Source organism: Pinus tabuliformis, chromosome X, assembly GCF_031772625.1.
Source record: "Pinus tabuliformis cultivar Carrire ecotype Pingquan chromosome X, CPIR1, whole genome shotgun sequence".
NCBI classification, from domain to species: Eukaryota; Viridiplantae; Streptophyta; class Pinopsida; order Pinales; family Pinaceae; genus Pinus; species Pinus tabuliformis.
The window spans coordinates 718,938,484-718,957,434 of NC_142308.1; the positions used below are offsets into that span (position 1 = coordinate 718,938,484).

General features: G+C 38.2%; 1 long non-coding RNA gene across 1 annotated transcript; it reads right to left on the bottom strand.

Annotated features, from left to right (window-relative positions):
- Positions 1–14,347: 14,347 nt before the first annotated feature.
- Positions 14,348–15,517, bottom strand: LOC149141984 (uncharacterized). The gene is made up of 3 exons (XR_016265314.1): positions 15,225–15,517; positions 14,797–14,893; positions 14,348–14,636 (listed from the first exon to the last, which is right to left on the bottom strand). It is a non-coding gene; the product is annotated as an uncharacterized LOC149141984 (long non-coding RNA).
- Between the last annotated feature and the right edge of the window lie 3,434 nt (positions 15,518–18,951).

An 18,951-nucleotide genomic window follows, 5' to 3' on the forward strand; every position in this document is an offset into this window, starting at 1 on the left:
TGGCCCAGCGTCAAACTCTCTGGTCTATGCTGCCTCCTCTGGCTTATCACTGCCTCTTATGTTGTGTATTCAAGGTCTCAGAGAAGATCCTCCAACTCCAACTATCCCTACCCCTCTGTTGCAACTCAGATCACCAATTAGATTTTCGCAGCAAACCACACCCCAGAAAAATCAAACTTCTTTGATCACTTGGTGTATCTCCAACTGACCCTCAAGCTTCCTCTTATACTTTTCCTATTGATAAGTCAATGACCGAGATTAAGTCCCTAATCAAGGGCTAAGATTAAAACAGACTTGATCCTCGTCACTTAGAAGTTTCTCACCCATATTCTTATTAATACTCATTAATATTTTTACTTTCCTAAGTTTAGACTAAGGAACCCCATTAAAAATATTAATTATTTAATAACTCATCATCTGGGTGGAATTTCTCCAAACGATTTATGGGTCTTGGATATTTCATGTGTTTTAGCCCCTCCATAAAATTTCGGAGCTAGAGCACATTTGATGCTACCCAAAATAAACATTTACCTCAGATGAGTCATTGCACTTGGAAGGATACTTTAGCTAGGTTGCAGGCCTTTATTCTCTTGTTTGATGAGCCAAGTTCAATAGAATGGTGGTTGAGGCTGTTGGAGAAAAAATGGGTATATTTCATAGGCACTTGAGGGCAGTCCTGAGCAGTGTTTGTCTTCACTTGCAGGCTAAAGACCTTTAATGGATATTACAGGGTTTGGATCAATGTCTGGTGGAGATTGTAAAGTATAAATATCAATCTACCCTAAGCTACAATCTCATCGAGGAAGCACGAGCTCTTTTGGGGTTAATCACATGTTTTTGCTGCATTATGTTAGGATTGGTGTATGCCCTAAACAGTCCTGCAATCTTCTCAGAATTGAACCGTCTTGGGTTCACTATCATGAACAAGGAAGGCTGCATTAGCTGATGCATGATTGAGCTATTTTAGGAGACTGATTTGTAGTTTCTTTATCTATTGTTGACCTCTGGCTAGGGCAGAGTATGTCTACTATTTTATGAAAGCTTAATGAAAGACTTGTTTGGGATGCTACTTGGTCATTTGGACTATGGTATTATTCATCATATTGGAAAGTCATGTTTGACTTTAATTGTACTTTCTCTCTCTCTCTCTTTGTTGAACATTTGATATTTGATAATAATATGAATTGATCAAAGCATTTTCCCCATCTTGGGGTTTTTCCCTAGCTTGAGCCATATTCTTTTGTTCTCATGTCTTGCCTTGTTTTCTAGTTCTTTCATTCATCTTCTTTCTTCAGTTACTGTAATAATGATTTATGTGTTTGCTAAAGGTGATGAAATGATTTGAAAAATGGGCTATTATGGAATGTTGAAGTAATTGTCCTAAGAAAAGAACATATTAACCGAAACTTAACAATATGTCATATTCAGTAATTGAACCATACTGTCAAAGTTAAAGCAAGAGAAACACTTAGCACTATCAAAACATATGTCACCTATATGGAAGATGGATAATGTTATTGAGCCCAGGAGGTTAGTTCAACACTTGTTGCCAATTTAGTTTTCCATTTAGTTAGTTCCATACTAACAGGTGCCTAGTTCAAATCCCCCTATGGGAGGCGTACTAGTCTAGACTCTACACCAATGGGTTTACTAGGGGTTCCACCCATGAATGTGAGGAAGCATCCATTGGGTTTCTTGTGAAATTAAATATTTTCCTTGGTAGAAAATAAAAGGATGGATAACAATATGAAGAATAAATAGGCGTAGCACTCACGACTATCAAGCCATATAATACCTATATGGAAAATAAATTATTCAATCAAAACTTAAGCTAGGAGTAGCACTCATCATTGTCATGTCATATTGACATGCATACCACCATTGGAATGAGATAAGGAACCTGGTAATTTCTAGATCCGAGGATTACCTGCACACGCTTAAATTGGTATGATCAAAGAAATCACTGCCTACCTAATTAGTGATCACATAAAGAAACTGTCTAGAAGATATATGTTGTGGAAAAAAGAGGCTTTTCATGCACAATCACTCTGCCCTAATTTGTTTTGAATACTGTTAGCTCTGCTATAAACTTCAGTGTTTTAAGATCAAATTTAGGTCTAGTGATTGGTTTGTGGCGAGAAAGGTGCTTGCAGCGGTCATTCACCTTCTTCTCCTTTGGTTTCCTCACACCCACTTAATCTCCGTTGTCTCTGTTTCTTCTATGAAAATCTTCATTCCCCGATTTTCTCCATTTTCCTACAAAACCCTTCAAAACCCCGTGTTCCCTCTAACCCCGAGTGTTAAGCTTTGGCTACCTTTTGACTTCGCGCCCATGTAGCCCCGTGCCTTCATTCGAACCTCGAATTAACCGTTTCCCTGTCATAACAGTGGGAAACCTGTGTAATTAACCCTCCGCATTGATCTCCACCATCGATCGCCCACGATCCGATGGTCTCCGCTATGTTTACCGCATGATTACACCCCACATACTTTCCTCATCATCTGACCGTCCGTCGCACGATCGGACGGTAGTCGCAAGCCCTGCTCGCACGACCTGCCCGCCTGTTAACGCGCGATCACGATGGTTTCGCGCCCATCATATCTGCCACGCGTCACAAATGTATTGGATCGCGCCCCCACTGTACATTTACCACTATTTTCCGTGAGTGATGCGGGGAAACCGCTTACCGCCCTTCCCGCCCGTACTCCCGCTCGTTAAATTCCTTGTGTCTTCAATGCCTGTCAACTGTTGGATCTCCTCGCCTGAGATCCAATGGCCATCGATCTCCCTGCTCCTCATCTTCCGATATCCTCTGTCAAATGATCTTCTCCATTCATTTAGCTGATCCGATGGCCCTCACCTGTTTGACCTGATTTTGCCTGATTTTCCCCTCCGACGGATCCTCGCCATTGATCCACGTGATCCAATGGCCGAGCCTTGTCCCCATCGCAATCATGTTTCCGCCATTCTGTCTCTGTTCATGGTCTGTCCCATGTACCCGAGGGAAAAAGTAGGCCGGAATACAGTACCCTGCGTAATAAAGCTTGAATAACTGCATTTAAAGGAAAGCATGGCCAAAGAGGAACATGCAAAGCTCGAGTAGATAAACGCAGTTATTAGTTATGGAGCTTCTATCAGTCAACATTCCACCTGCTCAGAGAAGGACATCAAAATATCTAAAAAGGTTGATTTTGTTCATTTAAAACACTCAGATTGCAACAGAGGCCCATATCAGATTGTTAATGTGATTGGTGGTCCATTAAGACACCTCCATGCATAGGATAGTAGATATTTTTTGCAATCAACCTCTATATATACCCATAAGACAGAATGTAATAGAGGTTGATGGTGGATGAATGTTATTTTTGATGTAAGGTTCAACTTCTAGAGACTATGACTACTGTGATACTTGCAGCTTCTGGTCTTCACTTTTAGCTAATGCAAGCTTCTTTTGTTGTTAATTTCTCACTTTTCACTTCTTCTTTGTTCCAAGCTATGTCTGTTATGCATTTTTCATTTGCTCTTGATGTCTAGCATTATAGGGGCTGTCATCCCACCTTTATGTTAGAATCTAGTTCGTATTATTGAATGTGTGTGTAGGTTTCTGTTGTTTTGATGCCATAGAGCTGTCATCCTATCTGTGCATTAGAAAATAGATTTACAGACCTTTTTACTGGTTGCAGCTGGCCATCACAGGGTCTTATGCATCTGGTGTGATCAATATTCTCCATCATCACATTTTCCTTAAACTGTGAGTAATTGGTGGTCTAAAGCCTTGTAGTCTGGGGGTGTTCACCCATGTCTAGGGTTAAGAATAGTAGAAGTGGTTATCTGGCTTGAATATGCAACATTTCTTTCATTCATCCACCATTTTCCAACATTTTTGTTGAGTTTGTAATGTTCCCGAGCATCTCTGATATACAACCTAGGAGAGTTTCTTGGGGTGATAACATTAATTGGCGCTGTTGCCGGGGAGAGGAGAATTGAAGCTCAGATTCCCTGGGAGAATGACACAGTTCCAGATTTTGATGATAGACAAGGTTTGGACACATATTTTGGTTGTAATCATCTATCTGATGACTCCACTAGAGGAAGACCAACCTTTGGCGACTCCACATTGGAGTTCTGGCTCAGTTTGTGAGGTATGCTTGAAGAAATCTTCAGAAATCACTAGATGAACCAGTGCCTGATCTTGAGAAGATCGTTAAGTAGAAGAAAATATCGCAGTAAGGAGCACCAGGATCAGGTAAGCCTTAAAAGTTCCATGTATCTATGTTAGTGAATGTCACCTTCAGAGATTCATTTAGCTCCTTAGTCATTCCTTTCCCTTTCAGATTTCAATTCAAAGAAAGAAGCATCCATGCTGTCCATCATATTCTTTTGTTTCTATCATTCCTCTCATTGATCTATTCCACTCAGTCTACCAGTATCCTTCCACTTACCTCAGTCATGCAGGCCAGCAAGCCCTCACAAAGATAAAAAGAATAGTTGTTGCTAGGTATGGACCTCTGGTCTTGCCTGTCCCTTTGTATGCCATGCTTGCAGGAGATTATCAAGAATACATGCCCAAGTTTATTGGTGTAGAAGGAGTAACAACTAAAAAGCATTTAGAGGCCTTTTATAACTATGCTGATAACCTGGATATCAATGAAAATGATGTTTGGATGAGGGTTTTTGTCCAAAGCCTAGATGGGGAAGATAGAAAATGGTTTAGAGAATTACCCCCTAGGTCCATTGCAGACATTGAGGCCTTAGATGATGCGTTCCTAAAACACTGGGGGAATAATAAAGATCTGCTCTTTTATCATACTAAATTTGGGAACTTGTAGAGAGAAGATGGTGAGTTGCTGTCTGATTTCAACATCAGATTCAATCATATGTACAGTAGAATGCCAGCTAAAGTCAAACCCACCCCTACTTCTACTATACTTATTTATGCCAATGCCTTTGATTCTCAGTTCTGCCTACTGTTAAGAGAAAGAAGATGTGCTTCTTTGGCTGATATGCAAAATGCAGCTTTTGAGGTAGAAGTAAACATCATTGCTGCAGAAAGACTCGAATTTGATGCTAAAAGGAGAAGCCAAGGAGGTGAATCCTCATCATCCTATGATCCTAAGATCGATGAATTAGCCAGGATGATAGAGGAATTAGCCTCTGAAGTTTCCAGACTAAGAGCTGAGCAGTATTCTCAGGAGGCAGAATCCCATTGTTCCATTTCTCTTCTAGCTCCAAATCCATATAGAGGAGCAAATGAGCATTTGTAGATTTTGCAAAGAAATAAAGTCACAAATGAAGATAAAGGGGTGAAGACCCTTTTATAGAATATAGTCATGGAAGAAGTGTAGTATGAATAAGAGGAGGAGGTTCATGGTTTAGGAGATAAGGGCAATGCCCCCTTCTTAACCAGAGCTGCATATGAAGAAGCATTATCAAGAGGCATTTCTTGTTAGTTTGTTATATCTGTAGAACAACAAGCTTATCAGCAACAACAATCAGCAGAAGGCACCTTCATCCTCCAAGAATCTGTGCTCGATGCTAGCTCACCTCACATGGCTATGCAGATCTGCAAATTAGCCAACCTGCTTTTGTCCCCAGACTAGTGATCAAGGAGGGAGGAGAAAGCTCCCCATCATCTTTTGTACCTCTATTTGCTCAAGTGAAAATCCCTCAAAGTTGCCCCCTGAACACTGAGGCAGAACAAAATTCAATGATCAAGGTTGAAACTAATCATCTTAGTCTTGATATTCTGAAACCTGCTTAGGTGGCCTCCACACAGATTGAAAAGGTAGCTTATCCGATGACAGAGGTAGAGGATGCAAAGTTTTGGGAATCCTCCTTGGATGAAGATTGTTCAAAGCAAGATACTGGAGCAGAGGAGGTCTTTGTGACTTCCACACATGAACACATTGGTACACCATTCATATTAATCGTGTAGGCCACAGGTGACACAAACAAGTACACAACAAACATGGTTATTCAAAAGGTGTACAAAAGCTCCTATGAACATCCAAGGAGGAGAGCACACAGAAGGGAGATGAAATTTGATCCATATTTACCTATTAAGCTCAAATGTCCTAAATTTTTTGAGGTAAAGGATCAAATTAATCCAGTTTTGTTGATCTATGATGAACTGGTCGAGAGCAGGAGAAACAATTTAGATGGCTCATCAGTTGGGTAGTTTTTGAGTTTTTATGTTGCTTAAGGTCCTCTGGCCTTAATGATTGTAAGCATTTTCTTTTACATGTTTTAGTGTAGACCTAGTTTGACTCCATGCCCAATGGATACTAGGCAATGTTTTCATGCTGATTTTGTATGAAGGCATTGGTCTGCAGTTCTTGAGACCTCACAGGGAGGATCTCATCCCCAGAAGGAGCCAGTGTTAGCTCTGCTATAAACTTCGGTGTTTTAAGATCAAATTCAAGTCTGGTGATTGGTTTGTGCCGAGAAAGGTGCTCACAGCAGTCATTCACCTTCTTCTCCTTCGGTTTCCTCACACCCACTTAACCTCCGATGTCTCTGTTTCTTCTATGAAAATCTTCATTCCCCGCTTTCCTCTATTTTCCTACAAAACCCTTCGAAACCCCGTGTTCCCTCTAACCCCGAGTGTTAAGCTTTGGCTACCTTTGACTCCACGCCCATGTAGCCCGTGCCTTCATTCGATCCTCGAATTAACCGTTTCCCTGTCATAACAGTGGGAAACCTGTGTAATTAACCCTCCGCCTTGATCTCCATCGTCGATCGCCCACGATCCGATGGTCTCCGCTATGTTTACCACATGATTAAACCCCGCGCACTTTCCTCGTCATTTGACCGTCCGTCGCACGATCAGACGGTAGTCGCAAGCCCCACTCGCATGACCTACCCACCTGTTAATGCGCGATCGTGGTGGTTTCGTGCCCATCATATCTGCCACACGTCACAAATGTATTGGATTGTGCCCCCACTGTACATTTACCACTATTTCTTGTGAGTGGTGCAGGGAAACCACTTATCGCCCTTCCCGCTCGTTAAATTCTTCACGCCTTTAGCGCCCGTCGACCGTTGGATCTCCCTGCTTGAGATCCAATGGCCCTCGATCTCCCTGCTCCCCATCTTCCGATATCATCCGTCAAATGATCTTCTCCATTCATTTAGTTGATCCGATGGCCCTCACTTGTTTGACCCGCTTCTACCTGATTTTCCCCTCTGACGGATCCTCGCCATTGATCCACACGATCCAACAGTCGAGCCTTGTCCCTGTGGCAATCATGTTTCCGCCATTCTGTCTCTATTCATGGTCTGTCCCGTGTACCCGAGGGAAGAAGTAGGCTGGAATACAGTACCCTGCATAATAAAGCTTCAACAACTGCATTTAAAGGAAAGCATGGCCAAAGAGGAACATGCAGAGCTTGAGCAGATAAATGTAGTTATTAGTTATGGAGCTTCTATCAGTCAGCATTCCGCTTGCTCAGAGAAGGACATCATAATATCTAAAAAGGCTGATTTTTTTCATTAAAAACACTCAGATTGCATCAAAGGCCCATATCAGATTGTTAATGTGATTGGTGGTCCATTAAGACACCTCCACACATAGGATAACATATATTTTTTGTAATCAACCTCTATATATACCCAGAAGACGTAATGTAATAGAGGTTGATGGTGGATGAATGTTATTTTTGATGTAAGGTTCAACTTCTGGAGACTGTGACTACTATGATACTTGTAGCTTCTAGTCCAAGGATAATTTTAGGGGCGATTGTTCGCCCTTTGGCGAAATTAAGGGGTTTTAAATTTTTAGTGGGCGAATATTTTGTATCATAGTACATTTTTACAAATCACCTCAAATAGCCCACCTTATTTTAAGGGAGAGGGTAAAAAAGGTAAATTTAGCCCTTGAAATTAGGAGTTACAACCTTCCATTCGCCCATTTTCAAGAATAGGTTTTATTTAAGTGAATCTATTCGTCCATTTTCAAGAATAGGTTTTATTTAAGTGAATCCTATGGGCCAAATACCATATTTATAAAAGAGGTATGGTAAATTAATAAAAATATAAAAAAATGAGAGGTATGGTAAATAAATAAAACATTTTTTATATTTACTCCATAAGTCACCTAGTGTAAACAAATAAAAATATAAGTAAAGTGGAGGTATGGTAAATAAATAAAACGTCTTTTTATACTTACTCAAAAGGTATGGTAAATAAATAAAAATATAAATAAACTAGACGTATGGTAAATAAATAAAACCTCTTTTTATATTTAGTCCATAACCCTCATTCTATTTATGAAGGCTCAAGAAAGAGGTTTTATTTAAGTGAATCCTATGGGCCAAATACCATATTTGTAACAGAGGTATGGTAAATTAATAAAAATATAAATAAACGAGAGGTATGGTAAACAAATAAAACATTTTTTTATATTTACTCCATAAGTCACCTTATATTTACAAACACTAAAAAAAATGGGTTATATTTAGGTGAAACCTATGGGCAAAATACTATGGGACAAATACCATGGACTAGATTGTTATTAATACCATGCAAAAATCCATTATTAACCCTCATATTATAATTAATAAAAATAAAAATGGCACATGGTATTGACCCATGGTATTCACCAAAATGGCACATGGTATTGACCCATGGTATTCACCTGGAATGTAGCCTATTTAAATGGGGGAATTAAACCAGCATAGATCCATCTTTACTCTGGATCTACTAACCCCCGAGAGGTTTCAAATATCGTGATATGCAAACTAGCATAGAGTGAAAAAATATTTGATCCTCTTGGGGCTTGGTCAAGAGTAAAAATGGATGTTGTAAATTAATGTAGGTTAAACATTTTAGCTTGGTTAAAATAAAAAATAAAAATCAACTATTAATTTTATTAATTTTTATAAATTACTAATAGTAATTTTTAAGCTCCAGGTTTATGATAACCCATGGTATTGACCCATGGTAATACCATGGTATTCATGTGAGCATAGACTATTTAAAGGGGAAATTCTATCTTAGATCCATACAAAGTTTTATTATTTAGTGAAAGACTTGCCAAGATCTTACAAGGTTTTATAATTGAGTAAAATATTCGCCATGCCTGGTGACATATTCGCCAAAAAATTATATATACATATTATATTATTGATAAAATCGCCTTCCATTTTTCCTATATACCATGGAGATTCGCCCATTTATTATATTTATAAATTTAGGGGGGGTTCTTAAAATTTTCCCTGTTCTAGACTTCACTTTCAGCTAATGCAAGCTTCTTTTGCTGTTAACTGCTCACTTTCCACTTCTTCTTTGTTTCAGGTTGTGCCTGTTATGCATTTTTCATTTGCTCTTGATGTTTAGCATTAGAGGGGTTGTCATCCCACCTTTGTGTTATAATATAGTTAGTATTATTGAATGTGTGTGCAGGTTTCTGTTGTTTTGATGCCAGAGCGCTGTCATCCTGTCTATGCATTAGAAAATAGATTTACAGACCTTTTTACTGGTTGCAGCTGGCCATCACAGGGTCCTGTGCATCTGCTGGTGTGATCAGTATTCTTCATCATCACATTTTCCTTAAACTGTGAGTAATTGGTGGTCTAAAGCCTTGTAGTCTGCGGGTGTTCACCCATGTCTGGGGTTAAGCATAGTAGAAGTGGTTATCTGGCTTGAATATGCAACATTTCTTTCATTCATCCACCATTTTCCAACATTTTTGTTGAGTTTGTAATGTTCCTAAGCATCTCTGATATACAACCTAGGAGAGTTTCTTGGGGTGATAACAAATACAAATCATCTTAAAGAGAGGAGGGGCATACCATATACCTAATTAATAACAAACTAAAAATAATTAGATTCCTAAGCAAAAAAAACATACACAACCATTAAATTGGCTTGTTGCCGAAGTGAGAGCATTAGTAGATCAAGAAGTAGGAGCATCACCTTGTGGGAATAAATATACATAGTGAATGTTGATTGTGTCTCTCATAGGATCAGCCTTAGATCTAGTGTTTGAGTAGGTTAAGCATATATGGAGGAGATAAAGATTGAGGACCAAAAGATTGTAGAGCTAGTCCATATTTTCTAGTTACTCTGTCATTCCCTCTCTGTGAAAGCACGTAAAAGTTGGGTTTTATCCAATAGCAGTACTATGAAAGGCATAGGTCAAGGGGGTAGCTTGAGTTTATTGGATCGTTTTATAAAGCCAACCAGATGTGTAGTCATATTTCCATTGAATACACATGTAGAGTGTTGGTGTTGTTGTTACGTTATATGCCTAAATATTCAGTATCCAGTGTAACAAGTACATGTAACCTAATTACACTAAGGGCACATAATAAGGATTTCCCTAATACATGGCTTATAGAATAATACCCATCAATATAACTAGAACAAGGTAGTAGTACTGATCACGCTTTGTGATCTATGTAATACAAGTCAATCTGTTTGAGCATAGTTACCATTAGTATTCATAACAACTTAACTCTAGTTTGATTACGGTTCTACTTATGTTGAGTCTACTATAATAATGGAAACAAGAGTAAGCTAAGTCAGTTACTTCTATTATGTGAATAGTGTAAGCAATGGAGTTATAACTGGCATCATTTATACAACAGGTTATCATTAGGTGGTAAGTGAAACCAATACACAATGAAATCAAACATGATGTTTATCTCGTAATCAATTCAACTGCTTGTTACACAGAGTAATGTAACACAACCCGTAGATCGAATTCCATGTCAAATACTGGTTTTTTCTATCAGCTAAGTGTGTTCCGCAATCAAGAACAAGTATATTGTGTATAATTATGCATTTACTATATCTGTACTATGAATAGAGTAGAACAACATGTACAACATTAAGCTTCTTGTATTGAGTTAGTGTAAGCATTGATAATAAAGTCAAAAGGATGAAGACATATGCAAATAAATCTTCAGAGGTGGTGATTCTTGAACATCATCCTTTAATCATGGGGGACACAGAATGCAAGATAAGCAATGAGCAATATTTCCAGTGGGGAAGAGTTTATCAAATGTTCAGCTCAAGGGATTTCTCAAGAGTCAAAACTCATCCACAATGATCCTGAACATGACCTCAATATCATCATTTACAAGAATGTGACTAAATCAGGCCTCTAAAAGATCGCTGCTAGATCTTATGTTTTTCCTTGTGTGAAGGTAATCTCCTAGCTCATAGGCCAGGTGGACTTGTCCAATATATGGATCCTAAACCAACACTAGAGCCCAGTTGGAGGCTACCAGACCTTCAACATATTGTCAAGAAAGTTCCTCCTAGAGCCTGAAGTATGTCTATCTAAGGAGTGGGTGAAAAGGGCTATGGATGAGGTACCTCCTAGCATGCTACTAAAAAATGGTGGTTTTATGCAAAAAGCTTTAAGACCAGGATATCAAAGGTGTATCCAACTACTAGATTGAAGCATCATTTCAGAATTTCCATGTTGTTGCTAGCCAGACTATATGGAGAAAAGGATGGCACCATGTTTCATGAATCATGGGTGCCTATGGTGAATGAAATTTGTACTCATGGGTCAGCATTCAATTGGAGTGCAATCATGTCCTCTTCATTATATAAAGCTACCAGGGCAGTGAAGAGTGCCAAGCCTACTAGTTTATTTATGTCAAGCTACCTATTGGACTCCATTTGTTCAGAAAATCAATTTCCAGAACTAGGATGGAAATGGTCCAAGTATTTTCCTCCAATACATGTTTAATGCAAGCTCTTATGGGATTACAAGCATAAATCAGAGATGACAAGAATATGCAACCATTTTATTGCTCCAATGTACTCTTTGTTATTTGAGAAAGAGTGTCCATGCCTCTCGAAACAAGCACAAGTAGTCATAGGAGGCACTGGAGACTGGTATTTGCATGAACAGGGAGTCTACATCAAAGTTTATGGTGCATCAAGAGCTCCTCATCTGCTACCTTTATATGCTCTGGACAGAGTGGTTATGTTGGAAATATTATATCAAACATTTTCTCATCGAGTGACAAGTACTCTTAAGAGGGAAAAGAGGTCAATATGGCCTAAGTTTCCTATTAGGATCAGATACTATGGAGTTGATAGCACCATCCAAGCCATGAAAGAGGCCAATGAAATTGAATCATATCATTTTGGAGAGATAAGATTAAGAGACATGATCCTGAAGTTGTGGTTCTTAGTCATTGTTTTGTTGTCAACCAGATGTGGTCTTATACTCATGAGAGGGATACTGATGAGGAAATCTTCAAGAGACTTATTTATCCATTTGAGGTTAAAGAAAAGCTAAGTCAAGGACCTCAGAAGAAGGCCAAACAGACCCATGCTTCACCTATTTTCAACCTCCAGGAAGAAGTTGAAAAGCTCCAGAGGGTGTTAGAACAGGTGAAGGAGATGAAGCATTGGAGAAAGAAGAAGACATACTCAATAGTGAGATTGAAGAAGAGAAAGCAGCAAAGGAGGCAGAAGAACAGAGAAGGAAAGAAGAACAAGATGACCTGGTGAAACAATTGGCTTTGGAAACTAAACAAAGAATCAAGCAATAGGAAAAAAAAAGGAAAAGAGATGAAGAGCTTCAGAGGAAAAGAGATGAGGAACTCCAAAAGGAGAAGGAATAAGCTATGTGGAAAGAGAAAAGGATTGAACACCTTGACATTCCATCATCTCTGAAGATACCCCCCACTCCTCAGTCTCTAGTGGAACCATGTCAGATTGAAGAAATGGAGAAGGAACAATTTTCAATTTTCCCCATGATTCAGATTTAAACAGGAACACAACAAATTACAAATATAACCATAAATATAGAGATGCAACAGAAATAACACTTCATTTCATTAATGTAAATAACTGAAATATGCTTACAAACAGAAATGGAAATAAACTAGCTCGGGCAATGGTAGCTTATCTCTAAGGAGGGATGTGGTAGCTACATGCCTCTGCACTGTGTTACAATGAGGCTCAAAGGCCTATTTATTGTTTAGAAATAATGGAAAACCTTAAACATCCAAAAAACTAACCCTAGGAGATGAAGCGCCAAACTATGGGCCTCGTTTGGGTAAATTGGTACATCAACTTCCTGGGGTTAATGTAACTTTGGCATATGATCTCCGTTTGATGCACTCAATACCTCGTTAGAAATATATGTCTAAGGACTACAAAGTTTGAGTGGCCAACATCCAAAAAACATCGTTTAGGGCCTCAAAACAGCTCTGGAAGTTCAGGAACAAAAAACTGCCAAAAATAGTAAATTGTGTTACAATTAAGAAAACTAAAAAACTGAAAGAGATAGTTGTGGGGGTCCAAGTGGGATAGGTGGGTGGCCACCAAAATCCACCTGGATCATCCCATGACCATGGCTGACCCAGGGCAAGGAGAGTTTCCAAAAAGGATAAGGTTGGGAGAGAGATTGTCACTGAGGAGGTTCTCATTCATGATGTTACAGTTGATCCAGAGATGACTGCAACTACTAGTATTGCCATCGACCGAGCAACATGTGATAATGTTGTCAAGCTAAAGAGAAAGGTCTATGATGCTCAGTTGGAACTCAATGTTGCTAAGCAAATAATTACAGAGCTAGAATTCCAACAGCAAGGTGAACTAGACTCAATTAAAGAGTTCAAAGGGAAATCACTTGAGATCCAAGAGGAACTGAGTATGGTTCAGAAATAATTCTACAAGAGCATTCAGGGCATCAAAGATAAAACTCCTAAGTTTGATGATTATATAAAGAGGATGGGGCCTGTCAAGGAAGAATTGGAGAATATTCCAAATATGCTAGATGACATCATTTAATGGAAAATACAGTATCCTGATAAGGGGGTAGACATTCCTCAACTCAATGACTTGGAGAAAATAATATATTTTTCCGAAGCTTGGAAATGTCTGGATAGGGCTAGAGCCTTAGAGGAAAAGGCTTAGGAAGCTTTCAAAATTTGCTTCAAGTTTGAAGGAGAGGTTGATGCAGTCTTAAATAACTTCAAGTTACCGATGTTCCAGTCAACCTTTGGTCATGTACCTATAGAGCAGCACATAGAATAAAAGGAGAGAGTGATAGACAACTGCAAGCAGGATATCCAAACATTAAAAGTCATCACCAGGGACAATACAATTTATATGAAGATTTGCAGAATACAATGTTGATGCAAATTAAAAGGCAGGTGTGTCTGTTTCTAACAAGGTTTCATAGGTACAAGGCTATGGCAATAAGTGACATACAAGTATTGGGTATATAAGAAGAATGTTGAGTAGTTAATCTAGGACCTGGGTCAATCTAACATTTTTTTCCCTTTAATCTCATAATTTTATAAATATTTTGGCCAGATGAGAAGTTTCTATTTGACTCAAAGCCTAAAAGATATTAAATTTTTGGCACTATGTTCCAATGGGTTTAAAATTCATAAGGTCACAACTCCATTAACATTTACAAGAAACCTCACAACATGACTAAGTAAAGAGAGACAGAATCATCATATACATACTTCTTATCCCAACTTCTAGTTGCAAGCAAGTTCATTTCTGGAATCTATGCAATTTCTTTAATAGGTGGATCATGCATGGCCACAGTTATTGGTTGAACTCCAAACAGTGGCTGCGTTTTAGATTTTTTATCATAACCAGCAGAGAAAAGAGCAGTGCCATCATCCTTCCATGTCGAGCAGAGAACCTGCATATGGAGAATTACATAATATAGAAACTTATACACATGCTCTGAAACTTCATTAATGGTTCTTGCCATAAGTAAGATATAGCCTTGGTTCCTGCAAGCATATTACAACTTCTGAATAAACTTCACAAGAAAAAAGAATAGGTACTAGAATTCCAACCATAATCTGAAGCACCTCACTGGTTGGTCATGTGACATTGTTGCTTTTTGCATGCTAGCCCTAGTTTGAAGGACCTTCCAACATATAACTTGTTAACCTACATTCCAAAATATAACAAAAGATCAAAACAAAACACCACTCTAAATTATTACAATAATATCATTATTCCCAAAGCCTCATATGAATGAGTCCACATTTCAGTAAATGGAGACAGTTGAGAAAAAACTTGATTATCCCAGGATGTGGCCACCAAATAGTTATGAAGATAATTATGAAATATTTGTTAGGATTGTGAGGACTTGTAGCAGTATTGGTGTTGCTGAAAGTAGTAGCCATTGAAGAAATTATCTACTAATTAACCTCTCGAATACAAGGAAGCGCATATCGAATACGAGGAAGTGTCGCAGAATGCCTAAAGTCACACTTACGACAACCTAGAATCCGTCAATGCTGCCTCGTTTAAAAGACCCCAAAAACTATCACCGCACAGAAAAGAGGGTGTCCCGGTATCTCCTAGACTAGGTCGAGTATGCTCCAGTGTTAGAGACCAAGCTCAAGTTGGCACCAAGTAAGGCCTCCAAATCAAGATATGAAGAAATGGATAGAATCAAAGAATAAGCTTCCCCATTGTATTTTATAGAGCTACCAAGGTCCTTATTGATCCAACTACTTTGGTTTGGGTGGCGTGATCTTTGAACTGAGAGGGACTGTGCCACTTAAGTTCGCTTGGGGTAGAGTGAAAAGAAATCTTAGATCCACTCTTATGAAACCTTTATGTTTTGAACGGACTAGTTATAGAAAGCCTGATAGGAACCTTCCTCAAAGCTTTTTCTTAGAAAAAATGTTTAATAGCCAAAACTTCTCACCCTCAAATCTTCGGGAACCACACCCTGCATTGTTTTTACTATACAAGTCATGTCTTCCTGGGCTCGCGCCTTGGATTTCCCTCCAATTGATAAGCCACCAAATTTCAAATGCTTAACATGCCCACCAAAAGTTCAAATGTCTAACATAAATCCATCTTGCCTCTCGATTTTGACATATGTTTTTCCATATTAACAAAAAAACATAAAAAATAAAAAATAAAAAATTAAGGGTAAACAATAGTTGTAAAATTTCATTACTTCAAATAAGTATATATAAAAAAAAAGTTGAAGATTTTTAAATCATATTTTTTTCATTGGAAAATAGTGATTGAGGTTAATTTAGGTTAAGTAGAGCTAATATATGTAATATAGTAGTAATAATCTATTTTTAAGTTCATGGCTAAGCCAGACAATCAATAGACTTTCAAATTGGTGTATGAGATCTCAACATGTGTTAGCATAGTGATTTGATTGCTAAAGTCTACAAAGGTGTACATACTCTACCCCCTTTAGATTTGAACCTATGACTTTTTATCATGAAGCACATGTTCTTAACCATTATAAAGATATAAAAAAGTTGGCAAATTGCTCCAATATTTAAATATTAGGACCCATAACCATCCAAAGGTAGAAGCTTCTACTAAAAAAAGAAATCATATATAGACTTGAGGTTTTGAAGGGGATTTTATTATGAAAAGATATTGCAAAGTGTACAGTGATACAACAAAATACAAATTCTATTAATGAATGAAATAGAAAAGAAAAACTTTAAATTGCAAAGTGATACAAACTAATTGGAATGGTAGTAGCTTCTATATGAAGAGAGATGTGTCAGCTACTCTTAATCACAAGAAAATATTACAAGAGTCTAAAACTACCTTTGAACATAAAGTATGATGCCTTAAGATGCAAAAACCCTAACCCTAGGAAATGATGTGCCAAAAATAGTGTGCACCCAAAAGAGGCTAATTGTTATATCAACTTCCTGAGACTACATCTTTTGCATGCAAACTCCATTTATGACATTTCTTGGACCATTAAAATCCATACTATGTTCCTTTAGCCTATGAAAAATGCCAAAAATGCAAGGGAAATGCCCAAAAAGGTAGTGAAATTTTGAGACCTAAAACACTATACTAGAACTACTAAGATGTGGAATAATGTTGAATCAATGGAACAAGTGGGTGGTCACTAGTATTCTCTTGAATCAATTGCCCCCTCTTAGGAATAAGTGGTCCATTTTGTTTCAAGTTCCTTTGTCAAGTGGGTAAACTTTTGTTGAATATGACTCCTAGTTAGACATGTGCACCAAAGTAGGAACATGAGGTGCCTATGAGAGGTGGAAAATATGGTTGAAGTAGCTCCACATTAAATATAAGGTTCAAGCCAAAGAAAAGGGAATATTTGATTTAGAAGCATCTTCACCCACAACCTTTGTGTTGGTGTAAAGGCTATATCATAATGGAGAATCAATGGGGGGAGCGGGGGGGGGGGGGGGCGCGCACTTCCAATGGGATCTTAAGAGGTGTTCTTTATACAAATGTAGCCATACCTTGTCTCCCACCCTAAACTTATGTGGACCTCTAATTCAAGTGGATATTTGTGACCACCCACCTCTTCCGCTAACTCAATCGTTCTTTATCTTCTTATCAATTTTTCTATGGTTTTTTTGGTCTCAAACTTCTAGGGTCATTTTGAGGCCCTAAATGATGTTTTTTTTGCTATATAAGGGTCCAAAGGTTTTCATGGCATTCCCTGGGCCCAACAAAAAGTTGTAATCCTCATATAGTTCTTTCAAATGGACTATTGTGTGCCTCAAACAAATATTTTATGCAAAAGTTGCACCACTGGGAAGTTGATTCTAGGGTTATGATTTTAGACCTCTGGGGTTATTTATTTATGTTAAAAGGCCATTATTTTGGCCACTTGTAATAGATTTGACAAGGATATTGGTCATCTACAGGTCTTTATGGACCCAACACTAGTAATTAATTAGATGAATGCATAGGTTCAGATTCAAACTCCTTCCTTATCTCCCTTAGTTGCTAAGCTAAAAGAGCTTTCTAAGCAATTCCAAATGATCATAATTTCTCATGTGTTTAAAGAACTTAATAGGAAAATAGATACTCTCTCAAAGGAAGGACTTCAGTTGTAGGAAAACTAAGTTCTAGAGAAGGAATACCTTGGTGGTCATTTAGTGACCTCAAGGTAGTTTGTTGGGTCCCTATAATACTAGTGATTACCCCATTACTATTGTAGTTATACCCCTTATTTATATTGATGTACCCATGTAGTGCCCATATTGTTACTATTGTGCCACATAGAAGCCCACTATTTTTATTGTTGTGCCCTACAATATTATTGTTATGTAGGCTTTGATTGTATTGGGACCACTTAGACTCCTATATATAGAAAGGAGGTATTTTCATTTGTAGCATCCAAGAATTGTTCATTTATGTAATGTAAAGGAGGTTGCCCCCTCGAAGAGGCTGAATTCTAAGGCGTGGATCTCTCTTTTCTATCTTTTTTTGAGATGGTTTCATAACATTTTGTATCAGAGCTTTGGATTCTAGGGTTTCGCTGCTCCAAACAGGTCATCGTGGCATTTTCGCTATAACTTTTTTTCTGTGACGTTTCAGGAGTCGCAAAAAAAACCCATTTGAGAAGAAATCGCGCTGAACCTTGGATCCGAATTTCAGAGTTTTTCGCGTGATATTTACGGAGATATGATCTGAGGAAGTTCGTCTTTTTGCAAACTCTTGAATTACACTCAAAACAGGTGACCTAGGGAAAATCGTCATAACTTTCTTTCTGAGCATCGGATTGAAATTTCGTAAGAAGGTACAGAAAGAGGACGGACTTTAGTTTTCTTTTATATATTTTTCAGAGTCAAAGGTTGAAACAGTGACACGTGGCACGTCGTCCAAGTTCGCTCTACTGAACTAGTCTATAATCAAGTAACTGTGGGATATTTTGCATAACTCTTCCTTGGAGAATCCAATTTGGGTCAGACTTGTGGCATTGGAAAGAGGACACAGAGGGCTACTACAGGTCACAAATTCAGAACTAGATAATCAGAAAGTACAGAGATACATCAGAGGCAATATCGAGCTCCTACAAAGTGAAAAAAGGTGTGTAGATTTTCTTTAATTTTTGCTTAAGCTTGGTTTGAAAATTTATTTTGAAGGTATTCAAAGGGAATATTAGAGAATTATTATCGGTAACTGATCCCACGAGGAAAGAAAATGCAAACACCTAGTAAGGAGCCTGAAAGCTCTAGCATGACTCA